This window comes from Amblyraja radiata, chromosome 6 (genome assembly GCF_010909765.2).
Source record: "Amblyraja radiata isolate CabotCenter1 chromosome 6, sAmbRad1.1.pri, whole genome shotgun sequence".
In the NCBI taxonomy this organism is placed as follows: Eukaryota; Metazoa; Chordata; class Chondrichthyes; order Rajiformes; family Rajidae; genus Amblyraja; species Amblyraja radiata.
Genome location: NC_045961.1, coordinates 55,886,831 through 55,905,989, shown reverse-complemented (window position 1 = coordinate 55,905,989; position 19,159 = coordinate 55,886,831). Strand labels below are relative to the sequence as shown.

The window sequence follows — 19,159 nt, the reverse complement described above, 5'->3', positions numbered from 1 at the left end:
CAACATACAGCAGGCGTCACACATAGCATGAATACTTCATGCCAAATATGAAACTGACCAGGCAACATGCCAGCGAATGAAAGAAAACATAGGTTGTAGAACAAACCGACCCCCCCCCCCCCCCCCCCCCCCACGACCCCCGCTGACGGAATCCATTATTTTTCTTACACTGCTCCTGCAAATGTTCAAAATATTGATCGGGGTTGGTTTACAGCTGCGAACAAAATACATCTCCACTACATTTTCCATTGTCCCAGAAAATAAAGATAGACAAATAACTTGTTACAATCGGCATTTTTAAAATAATTCTGGGAAGAGTTTTCTCGTTGCAAACCGGGAACGTTTAAAACTCTATGTTATGTGTTATGAAGAGCAGCTTCTTCCTAACAACCACCAGACCCCGGAACACACTAACCATTCATTCAGCATAGTATGGATTTCTATGGACCTTTTTTTGATTGTACTACTGAACCGTTTTTTGCGCTATTATGGTTACCTGGTATTACAATTTATTTTATTATTGATTATTATATACTTATCTCTGTGTTATTGGCTGTAAAGCTGCTGCAATTAAGAATTTCATTGTTCCATTGCCGGTACATATGGCAATTAAATATTTTTTATCTCTTGAAAATGCAAGACAAAGTTAAATCGCCTGTCAATAATAAACTGGACTTCACAATGCAAGTTTTGGTGCAAGGTTTGTTCTTCAACGCAATCCGCACCAACAGAGGTATAAAGAGTGTGTAAAGGAATGTAACGGCAGGCAGGAACGTGCATCTGCAACAGCCTTTTTGAAAGCTTGTTTCTCAATAAATGTTGCCTGTGATTCTCTGACTGTGTCATCCCGCTACTCACTTCCCCCACTCTCTCTGGCTCTGTCTGGTTGAGTAAAAGTTGTTACCTTTTTAATCTATTCCAGAAAGCGATGAAACATTAATAATCTGGTTCTCTGACTCCTCTGGCACTGCCGGAGCAGCTGAGTAATCTATCATGTTCTGTTGGAGTTCTAGCATCTGCTGTGCGTTGCTTTTGCTGTGTTACATGTTACCTACTACACCACACAAAAACGTACACATTATTGGTTCCAATCAACGCGAATGCGCGAGTTTTTATAGAACAACCACCTTCCGTAAATATTGCAACATCGGTTGTCATCAAAGGAGAGGGAAAGGAAATTGATGGAGAAGGGGAGAGGACTGGGGAGAACAATACCGAGCTAATGCAAAATACGTGAAATGTGTAGTAAAAGCATTAATTCAAACAAGAATCGGTCTATAGAATACCTGCTCTAATGTCCAAATTGTGGCGGAACGATCAGCAAATGCTGATGTATATCGAAGATAAACACAACATGCTGACGTAACTCAGTGGGTCAGACAACATCTCTGGAGAAAAGAGATGCTGCCTGACCCACTGAGTTACGGCAGCATGGCGCGTCCATCCACTAATGGTCAGGTTACCTGTTCTAATTGCAAGCAGTAATTAGTTTGAAATTAATCAACCCCCCTTGAAATTAAAAGGCCAGCTTTGTAACCAAACTGCAAAACACAAAGTGTTGGAGGAACTCAGCGGCTCGGGTAGCATCTGTGGAGGGAATGGTCGGACGATGTTTCTGGTCGGGAGGCTTCTTCAGACTGGTCTTTTATTTCCAAAACGGAGCTGATATTTCTATCAGTGTACAGAATCATGAGAGGAATAGATCGGGTAAATACACGGAGTCTTTTGCCCAGAGTAGGGGAATCGAGAACCAGAGGCCATGGGTTTAAGGTGAGGAGGGGAAGACTTAATAGGAACCTGAGGGGTAACTTTTATACACAAAGGGTGGTGGGTGTATGTTGTATGAGACGAGATGTCGAGAGCATAGTTGAGGCAGCGCTCGCAACGTTTAAGAGACATTTGTTCAGGTGCATGGATAGGCCAGGCGTCGAAAGAGATGGGCCAAACGCAGGCAGCTGGGACCAGTGCTGACGGGCGGTGTGGTATTGGCCGGTGTGGATAAATTGGGCTGAAGGTCCTGTTTCCACGCTGTATGACTCAATGACGCCCAGCGACACAAACTTGAGCCACAACTTCCGAAAAAGCGGAGCCCAGATATTTTAACCTCTCCATGTTGCTGCTGTTCGCTCTATCTCTCTCTGGAGGTTGGGTGGAATTAAGGGGCAGGTTAGGCAGCGAGAGTCTGGGGTTCTGTGGTGGGGCTCGGTCGCTCTGGCCACAAACAGGATGAACGGGTAGAGGGAGCTTCTGGTTGCACGTAGCTCATGTACAGTACATTATTTGGAAAACTCCGCTACACTTTCCCCCCCAATTTGAATCATGCATTAAAAACACGAAGCGTTAATCTGTGATCGTGTTAATTGCGCCTGTTAGCAGCAATCAACCGACAGCTCTGCTTAACAAAAGAAAAACCTCCAGGAACAATTCATTACCTGGAGCGAGATTCCTACGCAGCCTCTATGATTCCTTTTATGGTTCTCCAAGGTTGTGTGTCATGTCATGACATAAATCAAATACATGCCACAGTCTTCCAGAACATAAATACCAGTCCTAAATGACTGTGGCAGGATTCGGGCGTAATTATGTCGTAAATCCAACAATTACAAAATTACCATTAAAACTAATGGGGGAGTCTCACGGTGAAATCCAACTTTCATCGACTTGACTGCGGTTAGCCACGGAGTCGTGCAAATCAATGCAAGAATAGGAATGTCCAATATATCTCCTGTTTCACTAACCTAATATTCACTAATTGAGGTAGGCACCAGGAACTGCAGATGCTGGAATCTTGAAGAACAATCACAAAGTGTTGGAGTAACTCAGCTGGCGAGGCAGCGTCGCTGGAGAACATGGATGGGCGACGTTTCGGGTCGTGACCCTTCTTTACAAATGAACAATGACAAGAAATAGTGATATAGAAATCTTACGCCGTGAATTCTCGGCCATTTTCTGTCTGGACATGTTTATTTTAGTGAGCCAAATCATGTCCATTTCAAATAATTGAAGTTTATTTATTCATATTCGCTTTGCATTTAAAAATAAATAGGTTAAAGTTCACTAAAATGAATAAGGAAGACAAGGACACTGAATAGTTACCAATTTTAATCATTATGCGTTATGAGGACATTCTAATTCCAATTCCCAATTTATTTTCAGGCAGATTATTTAAAATGGCCTCTGAAACATATTAGAACATAGGACAGTGCAGCACAGGCCCTTCAGACCACATTGTTTGTGCAGAACATGATGCCAAGACCAACTCTATACTCCAACTCATAATCCATATCCCACCATTCCTTGCATATCGGAATGTCTATCTAAAAATCTACCCCCATCACCACCTCAACAATGCCTTCCCGGCATCTACCACCCTCTGTAAAAAACTTGTCCTCACAGTCTCCTTTAAGCTTTGCCCCTCTCACCGTAAAGCTATGTCCTCTAGTGTTTGATATTTCCATTCTGGGGGAAAGGTTCTGACTGTCTACCCTATCTCATTATTTTACATACATCTATCCATCAAGTCTCCCCGCAACCTCGTACACTCCAGATAAATCAATCCCAGTCTACCCAACCACTTCCTGCAGATAATAACCCCCTAATGCTGGCATATTCTAATGGATACTCGCAATTCATATGGGGGGACATCAATTCCTTGTCAGATGTTATTGTCTTACTTTAAGTGTTTCAGACATTTATAATCTGAAAATCCTAAACATTTCATATTATATCTCCAATTACAGAATAGATCAATTACCTGTTTAACTTCTAATATTTCCCTGTAAAATGTAGACCACATTCATGAAGAAGGTTGCATCTAAAATGGCAATTGCCTGTGAATTATCTACTCTTCCTCTTGAGGGAGCTTTGATCAATAAGGTCCATACATGTTCATAGAAAGATTTAGCTGATTTTCTCTTTTTATTTTTTTAAGCTTGTCAGATCAAATATATTTATATTTTAGAAGAACAATCACAAATGCAAGTGTGACACTCTGAATGAGGTTTGCTAGACATTCAACACAAGACTACTGCAACTGTATGTAACTGATCTAACATGAACCAATTATATTGCAAAAATCCCACAGTGGTCTTTTTAAAATTGCATCTTGGACTTCCTAAAAGTTCATCTTGCACTAATTTCTAAAATTGCACCATGAATTTGCAGATATTAAATCAAGTGATTGACCAAGCAACTAACTCGGGAGCATCTTGCCAAACTGAAAGTGTTCTTGCTTATTTGCTGACAAAGCATAACATGATGAATTATGGCACATTATAGAATGACATAGTCTTACAGCACTGAAACAGGCCCTTTGGCTAACTCATCCATGCCAACCCATTTGCCTGCATTTGGCCCATATCCCACGAAACCTTTCCCACCCATGTACCTGTCCAAGAGTCTTTCTAACGTTGTTCTTCTATCTGCCTAAAGGGCCTGTCCCACTTTCCAGAGTTACTCATGAATTCTCCAGAGTTTTCCCCTTGATTCAAACTCGGAGATGCAAGCCGTAGGTGCTCGGGGCTATTTTTTTTTACTCGTGGACATTTTTCAACATGCTGAAAAAACGTCCTGACTTACCTGATGCCCCGAGTACCTACGGCTGGCATTACGAGCCACTACGAAATATCTACGGCCTCCTACGGACATTCCCCGAGTTTGATTCAAGGGGAAAACTCAGGACAATTCGTGAGTAACTCGGGAAAGTGGGACAGGAGCTTTAACTACTTCTTCTGGCATGTTTTTCCATATACCTACCACCCTCTGTGTAGATAGAACAAAATGAAGTAATAGTTCTCTATACATGAATGTGAGGAAAGTGAACTTAAATAATTGTGTCCAAATCTAATGTCCGACAATGCCTGCACGCATCCATAAACTAATAGAAGTTAACCAGTACAAGTATCATAAGTAGTACAATGCCTTCCATAATGTTTGCGACAAAGACCCATCATTTATTTATTTGTCTCTGTACTCCACAATTTGAGATTTGTAATAGAAACAAAATCACACGTGGTTAAAGTGCACATTGTCAGATTTTATTAAAGGGTATTTTTATACATTTTGGTTTCACCATGTATAAATTACAGCTGTGTTTATACATAGTCCCCCCCCATTTCAGGGCACCATAATGTTAGGGACACATGGCTTCACAGGTGTTTGTAATTGCTCAGGTGTGTTTAATTGGCTCCTTAATGCAGGTATAAGAGAGCTCTCAGCACCTAGTCTTTCCTCCAGTCTTTCCATACCGTTGGAAACTTTTATTGATGTGAGAAACACGAATAAAACTGTTAGAGACATCGGCCAAACCTTAGGCTTACAAAAATCAACTGTTTGGATCATCATTAAGAAGAAAGAGAGCACTGGTGAGCTTACTAATCGCAAAGGGACTGGAAGGCCAAGGAAGACCTCCACAGCTGATGACAGAAGAATTCTCTCTATAATAAAGAAAAATCCCCAAACACCTGTCCAACAGATCAGAAACAATCTTGAGGAGTCAGTGTGGATTTGTCAATGACCACTATCCGCAGTAGACTTCATATACAGAAATGGAGGCTGCACTGCAAGATGCAAACCACTGGTTCGCTACAAAAATTGGATAGCCAGGTTAGTTTACCAAGAAGTGCTTAAAAGAGCAACCACAGTTCCGGAAAAAGGTCTTGTGGACAGATGAGACGAAGATTAACATATCAGAGTGATGGCAAGAGTAAAGTATGGAGGAGAGAAGGAACTGCCCAAGATCCAAAGCATACCACCTCATCTGTGAAACACGGTGGTGGGGGTGTTATAGCCTGGGCATGTATGGCTGCTGAAGGTACTGGCTCACTTATTGTCATTGATGATACAACTGCTGATGGTAGTAGCATAATGAATTCTGAAGTGCATAGACACATCCTATCTGCTCAAGTTCAAACAAATGCCTCAAAATTCATTGGCCAGTGGTTCATTCTACAGCAAGACAATGATCTCAAACATAATGCCAAAGCACCAAAGGAGTTTTTCAATGCTATAAAATGGTCAATACTTGAGTGACCAAGTCAATCACCTGATTTGAACCCAATTGAGCATACTTTTTACATGCTGAAGAGAAAACTGAAGGGGACAAGCCCCCCAAACAAGCATAAGCTAAAGATGGCTGCAATACAGGCCTGGTAGAGCATCACCAGAGAAGACACCCAGCAACTGGTGATGTATGGGGCCATGAATCGCAGACTACAACTGGTCCATGAATCGCAGACTTCAAGCAGTCATTGCATGCAAAGGATATGCAACAAAATACTAAACATGACTACTTTCATTTACATGACATTGATGTGTCCCAAACATTATGGTGCCCTGAAATGGGGGAGGGACTATGTATAAACACTGCTGTAATTTCTACATGGTGAAACCAATATGTATAAAAATGGCCTTTGTTAAAATCTGACAATGTACACTTTAACCACATGTGACTTTTTTCCATTACAAATCTCAAATTATGGAGTACAGAAGCAAATAAATAAAGGATGGGTCTTTGTCCCAAACTTTATGGAGGGTACTGTATATCAACACCATGCAATGCACAGGGAATACATTAATAAGCCTTCATAATTTCACATGCCCAATGTAAGAATCCATGCATTGTTCTTAAGAATCACTTTGCACAGGGGGTAGCACAGTGGCACAGCGGTAGAGTTGCTGCCTCAAGGGACTGTCCCACTGCGGCGACCTAATCCGCGAATTCAGAAGAGTGTCTTGAACCTTCAAGCTCGAGGGCACTCGCCTGAAAAACCTCGAGCTGGATCGACCGACCGCGCACACACACGCAAACACATCGCAAAGGCGGGGGCCAATGAAAGCGGGGGAGCGCTGTCTGAAATTCACACCAGCGATGAAGACGAAGGTAAAAGATGGCTGCACAGTGTACGGTAAGTCCTTTAGAGAGCGCGGTGGGGGGGGGGGGGGGGGTGGAGAGAAGGGGGAAGAAGGGGGGAAGACACTTTTAAGAAGTCAGACAACGTTTAATAAATTTTAGCGGCCATTTTATTTACCGGTCGTGTTTCCTTGGTCCTGAAAACTCCAATGAGCTAATTAAAATGGTCAGCGAAGGAGATTGCCTACGGCTGCCCTCGACTTCCTATAACTACATAGCGACCCCACTCCACTGCACTACGAGTTAAAAAGAACCATGCCAACCAATTTTTACTCGCGGAAAATATTTCAACATGCTGAAAATATTTTCGCTACCTAGCTGAGGCCGCGAGTATTCGGGAGCTTCCCTCGAGCATGAAGGAGAGTTCCAGTGACCTCATAGGACCACGTGTCGACCATGCTGCGAGTTTGAGTCGAGGGCAAACTGTCTAAACTCGCAGATTAGGTCGTCGCAGTGGGACAGCCCCTTTACAGCACCAGAGACCCGGGTTCGATCCTGACTATGGGTGCAGACTGCATGGAGTTTGTATGTTCTCCCTGTGACCGCTTGAGTTATCTCTTGGTGTTCCGGTTTCCTTCCATGCTCCATACAGGTTTGTAGGTTAATTGGCTTCTGTAAATTGTCCCTAGTGTGTAGGATAAAACTGGTGCACAGGTGATTACTGGTCAGCACAGACTCAGTGGGCTGAAGGGCCTATTTGTACACTATCTGTAAAACTAAACTAAAAGTTATAGAACACCAGTTCAGCAAGAAGAATATATTATCACAACTTAAAATACTTAGAGATAATTGTTTATTAACAGAGGAAGCTGTTGAATGCCTTAACGTACTTGAGTAATCTACAATTAAATTTACTTTTGTCTCTTCGACAAAACTAAATCACCAATCCTCAGAATGAAAAGATAATTTGTAACATTATCCTAGAAAAGAGAGAAAATGAAAGTAAATCAAGCCACTGATGGAAATAGATAACGTTATGGTAGAGTTGGAACTTCAAAGCAGAGAGCATGATGTTGAAACTTCAGACTCTTTCTTACACCAAAAATGTCTTTATAAATACCAGATCTATTTGGCATCCGCATGCTTCACAAAAATGCTTTCTCTTTTGCTGTGTATTTTCCAAACCATCCCCCACCCCCATGAGAGTTTAAATGTTTCTAATTACCAGTCATTGTACGATCCATTTCCTCACATGGGCTTAGGTTTCCACTCAAATGTATTTCTTTATTCTTCATTTCAATTTAAGTAATTTATCTTTAATTGCCCGGATCCTCTTGTGAACAGTACTGCTAATCCATAATATTTTCCAAATGTTTCAAGACAACTAAATAAAATTCAAGTCTATCACTAACATTTTAACAATTTCCATTACTTAAATTTTCTCATGGATAGCTTTTGTGCTCTGTTAGTGTGTTTAAGATCATTTAAGACCTTTATTGCGAGACCTTGCATATCCATGTGTCTATCTGGGAGCTTCATAAATGCCACTAATGTATCTGCCGACACCACCATGCTTGTGATCATAGATGATGTTATAAATAATTCCACTTTCCCACCAAATGACCATATTATATTATTCAGTGCCCAGAAATTTATCAATGTGATCACGTCACAGTGGCATAGCACTGGGGCTGCTGCCTCACAACAGCGGCAGAGATTTGGGTTCGATCCTGACCTCGGGTGCTGTCTGTGTGAAGTTTACATGTTCTCCCCGTAACCATGTAGGTTTCCTCCGGGTACTATGGTTTCTTCCCACATCCCTAAGACATCGGGTCAGTTACTTAATTTGCCACAGCAAATTGCTCCCAGCATATAGGTGAGTGGTACAATGTGAGGGGAGTGGAGACAGTGCAGACTAATATAGGATCAGTACGGACACGATGGGCAAAGAGCCCGTTTCTGTGCTGTATTTCTCTATTCTCTAGAAAAGCTACAGCAATGTTCAAAAGGCAATACTGGGCGATCCTAATAATTTAACGGAGGACAGATTGTGGAGTGATGCAATGTGCTCTAAGCCCCTTTGAACATAAACCACAGCAATGAGAATAGGAGTTTGAATAGGGAGGGGTCAGAGCTTCGACCGTACCATTGTATTGGTGCTACAGTGGAAGTATGATCTCAACTTTCAAAGCGCACACAAACAGACTCAGGAACAGCTTCCCCTCTGTTGTCAGGCCTCTGAACAGTCCTTCTGGAGCTAGGATACTGTCCGATTCACCTCTGCCCATTGCGGACATTGGACTTTGTCTGTGGAACTGATGCGCTACAATTCTGAGAACTCTGTATCTTTCCGTTTGCTCAATCAATTGTACTTGAGTTTGGCTTGAATGTATTTAGAGTCACAGATTCATACAGTTCAGAAACAGCCCCTTCGGCCCAACCTGTCCATGCCAACCAAGATGCCCTATCTATGCTAGTCCCACCTGCCTGCGTTTGCCCATAGCCCTCAATCCTTTCCTACCCATTTATCTGTCCAAATGTGTAGTATTATCTGATCCGGTTGGATAGCATGCAAAACAAAACTTTTCACTGTAACTCAGTACACTTGAAAAATAAACCTAAACTTAAACCCAATGTGAGGTAGGCAAGTTTTAAAATGGAACTGGGCAAAATTACCACCTTCTTCTTCTTGCGTATGGCGTGCGCAGCCTAAAGTTGTAGGACAACTTTTTCTATTTGATCTTATTTGATTGTGCACGCCGGGTTGATTGCATTCGTCGAAACAGGGCGGACCACGAAATACCACCTCAATGGGAAGCATACATATCAAGCTTGGCACAAAATCTGACACAAGCTACTAGCTGGAGTCTCCCATGCAAGTTAACATGTCAGTGCACGCCCATCGACCTTCAGTGGGCTTTCCACCAAGGTTTAATCTCCGTAGTCTGTGCCTGGAAGGTCATGTGCCTGGGAGGTCATGTTTGACTAATCTTCTTGAATTTTTTGAAGAGGTTACTCGGGAAATTGGTGAGGGTAAAGCAGTGGATGTTGTATATATGGACTTCAGTAAGGCCTTTGACAAGGTTCCTCACGGAAGGTTGGTTAAGAAGGTTCAATTGTTGGGTATTAATGGTGGAGTAGCAAGATGGATTCAACAGTGGCTGAGTGGGAGATGCCAGAGAGTAATGGTGGATGGTTGTTTGTCAGGTTGGAGGCCAGTGACTAGTGGGGTGCCACAGGGATCTGTGTTGGGTCCACTGTTGTTTGTCATGTACATCAATGATCTGGATGATGGTGTGGTAAATTGGATTAGTAAGTATGCAGATTATACTAAAATAGGTGGGGTTGTGGATAATGAAGTAGATTTTCAAAGTCTACAGAGAGATTTATGCCAGTTGGAAGAGTGGGCTGAAAGATGGCAGATGGAGTTTAATGCTGATAAGTGTGAGGTGCTACATCTTGGCAGGACAAATCAAAATAGGACGTACATGGTAAATGGTAGGGAATTGAAGAATGCAGGTGAACAGAGGGATCTGGGAATAACTGTGCATAGTTCCCTGAAAGTGGAATCTCATGTAGATAGGGTGGTAAAGAAAGCTTTTGGTGTGCTGGCCTTTATAAATCAGAGCATTGAGTATAGAAGTTGTGATGTAATGTTAAAATTGTACAAGGCATTGGTGAGGCCAATTCTGGAGTATGGTGTACAATTTTGGTCGCCTAATTATAGGAAGGATGTCAACAAAATAGATCAAAGGTCAAAGGTCAAAAGCTTTATTTGCCATTTGTGCTTACACACATAGGAACTCTTGTGCGGTTGTTCAGAGTCAAGTCAAGTCAAATTAAAAAGACACACAGAAAGACACATAATCTATAAAAACATATACTTCTCTAGAAATAGAAAAGAAAGTGCCTAAAACCCTATATAAAGGGGAAAGTGAGAGCATTGTAAATTGCACAAACCCTATATAAAAGTGTCGATTGCATTGTAAATTGCACTGGCCCAGGAGACAATATAATATGATATAATATGATATGCTATGAGGTAGGTCAGGACATCAGTTCATTTTGTTTTGGCTAAGAGTCTCACTGTGGCAGGGAAGAAGCTCTTAAAAAAGCGTGTTCTGTTTGTGGCGATGCTGTCCGCTCGTCTGTGCCTGAGGTTGTATGTGCAGTTTTTGTGTTTGAGCAGGGAGTGAGCTGGATGTAGTGAGTCTCTGATGATTCTCTCTGCTCTTTTTTGACAGCGCTGTGTGTAGATTGTGTCCATGGAGGGGAGTTCCGTTCTGATAATCCTCTCTGCAGTCTTTATGACTCTTTGCAGAGCCTTCCTCTCTGTCTGTGTGGTGTTTCCATACCACACCGTGATGCCTGTGGTGAGGATGCTCTCTATCAGTCCTTTGTAGACCTGGGTGAGAGGGCGACAGTGCAGACCAGCTTTTCTGAGCAGCCTGATGAAGTACAGCCTCTGCTGGGCTTTTTTCACTGTGGCAGCAGTGTTCAAAGTCCAGTTCAGATCTGATGTTACTTGTAATCCCAGGTATCTGTAACTGTCAGCCCTCTCCACCACAGTCCCCTTGATGATGAGCGGCTGCAGGGGGGGTGGATTTTTTCTGAAGTCCATTATTATGAGACAGTACAGAGGAGATTTACTAGAATGTTGCCTGGGTTTCAGCAACTAAGTTACAGTGAAAGGTTGAACAAGTTAGGGCTTTATTCTTTGGAGCGCAGAAGGTTAAGGGGGGACTTGATAGAGGTCTTTAAAATGATGAGAGGGATAGACAGAGTTGATGTGGATAAGCTTTTCCCACTGAGAGTAGGGAAGCTTCAAACAAGGGGACATGACTTGAGAATTAAGGGACAAGTTTAGGGGTAACATGAGGGGGAACTTCTTTACTCAGAGAGTGGTGGCTGTGTGGAATGAGCTTCCAGTGAAGGTGGTGGAGGCAGGTTCCTTTTTATCATTTAAAAATAAATTGGATAGTTATATGGATGGGAAAGGAATGGAGGGTTATGGTGTGAGCGCAGGTATATGGGACTAGGGGAGAATACGTGTTCGGCACGGACTAGAAGGGTCGAGATGGCCTGTTTCCGTGCTGTAATTGTTATATGGTTATATGGTCTGGAATAAAATTCATGCACTCTAATGTAACTCCTCCTCCAGTTGCATTGTGCCCACTGACTCATCACATGCATATCCTGCATTGAAACCTCTCTCTACATATTCCGAGCCGCTGGTTACTGGTGTCAGATTGAGAAAACACAACTAATTTAGCATACATATCAAGTATACTGGCTACGCAGAGAAGGGAAAAATCAACCTATTTAAAAAAAATAAAATAATAAATTAAAATAATTTTGTGTTTCAAATTCTCACTAATGGCTCATAAAAGCACATGTATTAATAGAAATAGGACACTCACCCCCTCAAGCCTGCCTTAATTATTTAAAGGAAACACAAGGAGGTGCAAATGCTGGTGTACAGGAATAAACCACAAAGTGCTGGAGTAACTCACTGGTTCAGGCTGCATCTCTGGTGAACATGGATAGGTGACGTTTCGAGTCGTGTCTGGGAAGGGTCCTGACCTAAAACATTCCCTATGCATGTCCTTCAGAGATGTCGCCTGACCCACTGAGTTACTCCAACACTTTGTGCCTTTTGTATTCAATACTCAATAAACTGACCTGATTGTAACCTCAACTCAATATTCCTGTCTATCTGCCATAATCTTTCACGTTCTTGCTTAAGAAGACACTACTTTCAAAATTAAATATTCAAAAGCCCTTTGCCATTGCCCTTTAAGAAAGTCTTCCATGGACTCATGAACTCAAGAGAAAAAAAACTTCATCTTAAATGAGCAACCTATTATTTTTAAACAATGAACCTATAATTGTTGAGTCTTCCATCAGAGAAAACATCTTCTCCACATAGACTATGTTAAGACACTGTCACAAATAGTGAAAGGCCTGGAGAGAGTGGATGTGGAGGATGTTACAAAGCGGGAGAGTCTAGGACCAGAGGCCAAAGCCTCAGAATAAAAGGACTATGAGAAGGAATTTCTTTGGTCAGAGGGTGGTGAATCTGTAGCATTCATTGGCAGACGGCTGTGAAGGCCAAGTCAATGGATATTTTTTAGGTGGAGATTGACATATTCTTGATTAGTAAGGGTGTCAAGCGATATGGGGAGAAGGCAGGAAATTGGGATTGAGAGGGATAGATCAGCCATGATTGAATGGCGGAGTAGATCTGAATGGCCTAATTCTGTTTCTATAACATGAAGACCTATCAGAATATTACATGATTCCATTTCCCCCTCTTTTGAACTCTACCATCTGCAATACAAAGAGAATAGACGACCTTTAAAAATTCACCACATAGGAATTTCATCATTATTTTTCCTTCTTAACAGCAGCTCCTAACTTCTCCTAGTATCAAAATGTAGCAACTCATCTGGACTCCAGCTTGCTGCCACCCTATCACCATCCTTGACTTGAAGAATTCTGAGATGTGTAATACTATTCACCTTAAGGGCCTGTCCCTCTTGGACGACCTAATCCACGCGATTAGAAGCCCCTAGACGAGTTGAAAAAAATGTCAAGGTCGTGCTGACTCGCCGAAGTAAAAGACCTCCTACGGCTATGTCTACGACCTCCTACGACTATGTCTACGACCTCCTACGACTATGTCTACGACCTCCTACGACTATGTTTACGACCTCTTACGACTATGTCTACAACCTCCTACGACCCCTCCTCGACCTCAGTCTTCCACACCTAAGACCAACTACGACTAGCTACGAGTGGAAAATGATCACATGATAAAATGATGTAATGTTTGCATTTTATTTTCTCGGGCCAGTTACCGACCTACGGCCATCAACGACTACCTACGACTGTCTACGACTACCATCACAACCTACTACGACCTACCTAGGAGTAAAAAGTATGAATTTTTTCCATGCCGACCTTATTTTTACTCGTGGACATTTTTTATCGGGCTGGAAAAAACGCCGCGAGCTACTTGAGGCCACGAGTACGCGGAGACCACTCACAAGCATGTGGAAGAGTTATGAAGACCTCCTACGACCTCATGGCGACCATGCTGCGAGTTTGAGTCAAGGGCAAACTCGGCAGTGGTCGCCAATTAGGTCGTGAAAATGGGACAGGGGCTTTAGAAATTAGATTACATAATGCCTGAAGCATCCACTCTCCATGTCAAACTAATGTGCTACTATGCGCTACAATGGTGAGAACTATATTCTGCACTCTGTACCTTCCTCATTGAGTTGGTTTGAAATGAGGATTAGGTACATGGCCTCTGACCAGAGATAGCGAGTTGCACTGAAGTGGGCATTTGGTAAGTGCAACTTCTTGTATATGTGTTTACACTGCCCAATCTCTTAAATGGCACTTGCAGGCAGCTAAACAATGCATTCAGTTAGTTGAACATTCAATAGTTAAAATCCACCAAAGCCTTCACTGAATACACAGGCTAAGAAAAAAAAAGTTTTTTAGGAAACAGTTATGAGCGATCTTGTTTCAACCTTGAATCTTTGACCTAAAAGTGAAGTTCTTTATTTCTAGATGGGCCAAGCAAAATATAACTGCCATTTTGGTGGGTAGTATCATTCCTCAGGAGTCATAAATGCCTGTAAAAGTAACAAAGTTTAATGCTTTGAGTTGACTCTGTTCATTTGTCACATGGTAGGTCCAATGAACGCACCCTGCAAGAGATTGCCGTTCAATATGTTATTGGCAGTAAATAGCACATGAACTGACAATTACATGCTCATACACTTCAATACTGTAGGGGTAAAGACATAAATATGCATCCACTTTAACATCCTCTTCTGATAAATCACCTTGCCCTATCCTATTCTCTAATAGCCCAGTATGCCAACGTGTTTGGCAAGGACACGGTGGGCCAAAGGACCTGTTTCTGTGCTGTACAGCTCTTTGGTTCATTCCATTAGTCCTATAATAGGTCATATTTTAAAGGAATATCTAAATCCCTATTAAAAATATTTAAACATTCTGTAGCGGCAGATTTTTATATCGTTCAAGAGATTACTCCCTCTAGCCACTAAGTGGACTACATGATTAAGGACAATGTCGTTATACGCATGTGATCTCTCCGTCAGAGACCTTCAGAGCTTCTTCACAGATAAATCTTCATAACACAGTCTTTTGATTAATAGATGAAAAACAATAAGGTACATGCAACCTTCTTCTGACTCGTACACTATAATCTTCATCGAACTCCAGCATATTGCTTTAAAGGTTAGAAAACTCCTCATGTCTCTGTTACACTTCACATGGTCAAAGGGTATGGCTTCCTCATGCTGGTCCAAAACTAAACTAAAAACTAAGCTTCTACGCAAGAAACGTAGCTCCAAATAGGCCCTAAAATACGTCAAAAATCCCACCCACAATATAATGGGCAGTCTAAAATTTAAAGACACATGCCATGATTAATGACACAAAAAATAAGCCGAATGGCCACTACATACCAGCCCCTAATTGTTCCAAGTATATAATGAGGCAATTATTAATAAACATTAAAAAAGTAGCCATGAAGGCTTAACATATATCAAAAGCAAAAAGTCAGGGAATTAAACCCCGGTCTCCCACGTGACACGCAGGGATACTAACTACTTTACTAATGAGGAAAAAATAGCATGTATTATATATCGCAATCAGAATTCATCATCGACTCTTCCATCTTCACATTCGCCTTCTAGAAGCAAGCATAACTTGATTATTAATCTTATTAAAACACTGTTCTTAGCTTAGTCGTACTGTGCGCACCAAACCCTTAAAATCAGGCATGATACCTAGTACATAGTCCAAAACATAACAGTCCAAAGCTTTGATAGCATGAAAAGTCTTCCTCCATGTCCGATCAACTCATGGATGTGTTGTAACAATGATGTTGAAGTGTGAAAATCCTTCACAAAAATAACAGGATTTTTAGCAATAAAGTTCACCGTTAGGTTTGATTTAATTTCCGGATCATTAGGAGAGATTTAAAATCCCAGCTCAAGCTTTGGCCATTCTCTGCCTGGCTTACAGAGAGATTTTAGTTCATTGATCCATCTCTTCTCGCTTAAGAAACAGTTCGCTGCCAGTTATCTGGAAACTTCATCCGCAGGATTTTCTTCTGTGTTAACATATTTCAATTGTGCAACATTAGTAACTCCCAATGCTCTATCCGTTGGCAGATTGTCTCTGTCCAAATCCAACTCTCTGGTTTCCTTGGCTCTATCATCTAGTGGAATGCTTTCACAATTGTCGCTGATCCACTTGGAAAGTGTGAATCCTCCTTTATTGCAAAGGGAAGTCAGATGTTCCATTGGTTGAATTGCTTCCTGCTCAGTAGACATGGATGTTAAGCAATCATCCACGTAGAAATTATTTTAAAAAGAGGTTATTACCTCCTCTGGAAAATAATCTTTATTGTCCTCTGCGGTCCTCCTTAAAGCAAAGTTTGCACAACATGGTGATGACACTGCTCCAAAGCGATGTACCTTCATCCGGTATTCAACAAGATCTTGCTGTGCATCCCCTTCAGGCCAGGAAAGAGATAAGACTTTTGCCTTCAATCACAGTGAGGGGGTGTTTGGAGATTCACTGTGATGGATGTTTGTGTGAAACTGTGTTAATTGTGTTTTTTTTGCTGTTATGACTGCAGGGAACAAAATTTCGTTCAAACTTTTGTTTGTTTGAATGACAATAAAATGCACTCTATTCTATTCTATTCTATAAGAATCGCAGGTAATCAATATGTTTACCTGCTACTTTCACTTGATGAAACATCGCTCTGATATCAGCCATTAAAGCAACTGGTTCTTGTCTAAATCTAATGAGAACTCCAATGAGTGAGTTGGTAAGGTCTGGACCTTGCAGGAGTTGACAGTTAAGTGATGTTCCTTAGAAGACTGCAGCACAGTCAAAGACCACCCTCAAGGTCCCTTTCTTTGAGTGATACACCCCATGGTGCGGAATATACCAGAGCTCTCCATCACCCCGATTCAGTTGATTCGGCTGTACCATTTCGGCATAATCATTATCAATCATATCCTGTAAGAAGGATGTATATTCCTCATGAAATTTTGTATTCTTAACAAACTTACATTTCAAATTCTGGATGCGTTGCTCTGCCATACAACGATTATTCGGCAGATTAACACTTTCTTGTTTGAAAGGTAAGTCCAGACAATAGTGTTTGTCAATCTTTACTAAGTAGTTCATAATATCCATGAACTTCAACTCTTCATTCGACATCTCTTCAAATCTCTTGCTGATATTTTCATTGGTCATGATTGTATGGCTTCATCACCGGCTTTTCTAATTTATCAGTAGATATTTGATTAACAGCAATGGTAGGATAGTTCTTCTGATTCCTGTTTTCGTTATTCCTTTTCAAAGAACCATAGATAACCCATCCAAGTTAGGTTTTTGTAGCATACGGTCCATCACCTTGGCTCCTATCTATATGGGTTCCAATGCCTTCACAACATTCGTTCCAATAAGTAGATCAACATTAGAATTTATTTCAAATATCTTGACATCCTTCAGGTAAGGCCATTGTTTCAAGTCTTCATGTCTTGGTATATTTTGACGACAAACAGGCATAGTTCCATGTGTAAACACTTCAGATATTGGTATAAAATTTTCATCCAGACTGGATATCTCCATACTTGTAATGTAATGACTCCTGCTCTCTTTATCTTTAGTCATGGTACGCAATCGAGTCTTAGTCTCTTCTCCTGTGATGTTCAGCCTTCTCATCAGGTTTTCTGTCCAAAAGGTAGTCGAACTTCCGTGATCTAGAACAGCATATGTTTGCAACACTGTATTCATCTTGCTATTCCTTACCTGTACTGGTAAGATAGAAAAGATACAAGGTTCAACCCCGGCCCCAATATGAGCAGTTACTTGAGGCGAGGTGATTACATCTCTAGTAGTCTGCTTCTTCTTCTGTTCCGTTTGCTCCAGTTCCTCCTCTTCTATTTGCTCTGATAGTTCTTCTTCTATGTGAAGTGCTTCAGGATGATATTGCCTGCACTTATAACAAATTATAGGACTCTAACAGTCTCTCACCATATGTCCTTTTTTCAAACATCCAAAACAGATTCCCATCTCTTTCAAGAAATCCATCTTTTCTTCATTTTCTTTCATCTTGAATCTTCGACACCATCTTATAGTGTGACCAACTTCATCACATAACAAACATAATACTATTTGCTTGCTAGTAGATACATTTCCTTTCATTCCATCAGTCGTTTCCATAGGACTGGTTGTGGTAGCAAACTTACTTCTCATAGGTTCTGATCTTTTGGTAAAGGTAGAACCTTTGTTAGTTGCAATTGGTTTATGATCTTCAATAGTCCCATGGTGTGGCTCTAACATGTACCGTACTTCCTTTTCTAAGAATTTCACCAGGTCTCGTAGCCTGGCTACTCGCTTCTTCTTATCCATTATTTTGCCTGCTTCGTCTCTCCATTGTTCTCTCAGTCTTCTGGGCAACTTGCTAATGATGACTTGAGTATTACTCGCAAGATTCATTTCCTTCATGTGACCAAGATTTTTCATCGAGCTGCAACAACCTCTCAGAAATATTGTATATTTACTCAATGCCTTCCCATCTTCTGGCTTAATTTCTTTCCAAGCATGGGCCTTCATCATGTATGCGTTAGCAATCCTCTGTTCATTACCAAAACATAGTTTAAGTAACCTTTTCGCCTTTTTATAGCCATGGCTGTCTGGCTCATTTTGACAACTTTCTACAAGTACCTGAACATCTCCGCTTGTGTACTTCACCAGAAATCGGAAGCGCTCCTTTTCATCCGTAACTTTTGTTTCTAACACTTCTTCTAATGCCCTAACGAAAGCTTCATACCGTAAAGGATCTCCATCATATGTAGGAATTTCTGCTGGTGGTAGAATGAGAGAGGTATTTTGTCGAGCTATGATCTGGTTGAATTCAGCTTGCCTATTCGCCCATGCCAATACTCCATCCTGATAACCTTGGCTTGGCTCCAACGAACGATAGACAGGCCTTGGCTCAAACTGGCTTGCTCGAGCCTGTGCACCAAGCCTCGGAAAAACGTGGTCCGCTATTGGTTTGTCCCGAGCATTTACAGACGCTCCATTAGTAGTTTGTTTCGAACTAGCACTCATTTGCTGAGATGAAGTTTTACCCATCTTCCTCCGTTCCAATGGGTGTTCAAAGCCATGAAATCCGGTGGACCTCGATTGTGAAATTGATCCAACTGCTGACTTAATTGGAGCAGTTTTTTCTCTTGGTCC

The 19,159-nt window shown here is 41.5% G+C and overlaps 1 protein-coding gene across 6 annotated transcripts in view; it reads right to left on the bottom strand.

The window, feature by feature from the left end:
* LOC116974451 (neurobeachin-like) overlaps window positions 1-19,159 on the bottom strand; it is a 395,937-nt gene that overhangs the window by 172,995 nt on the left and 203,783 nt on the right. The window lies entirely within an intron of this gene.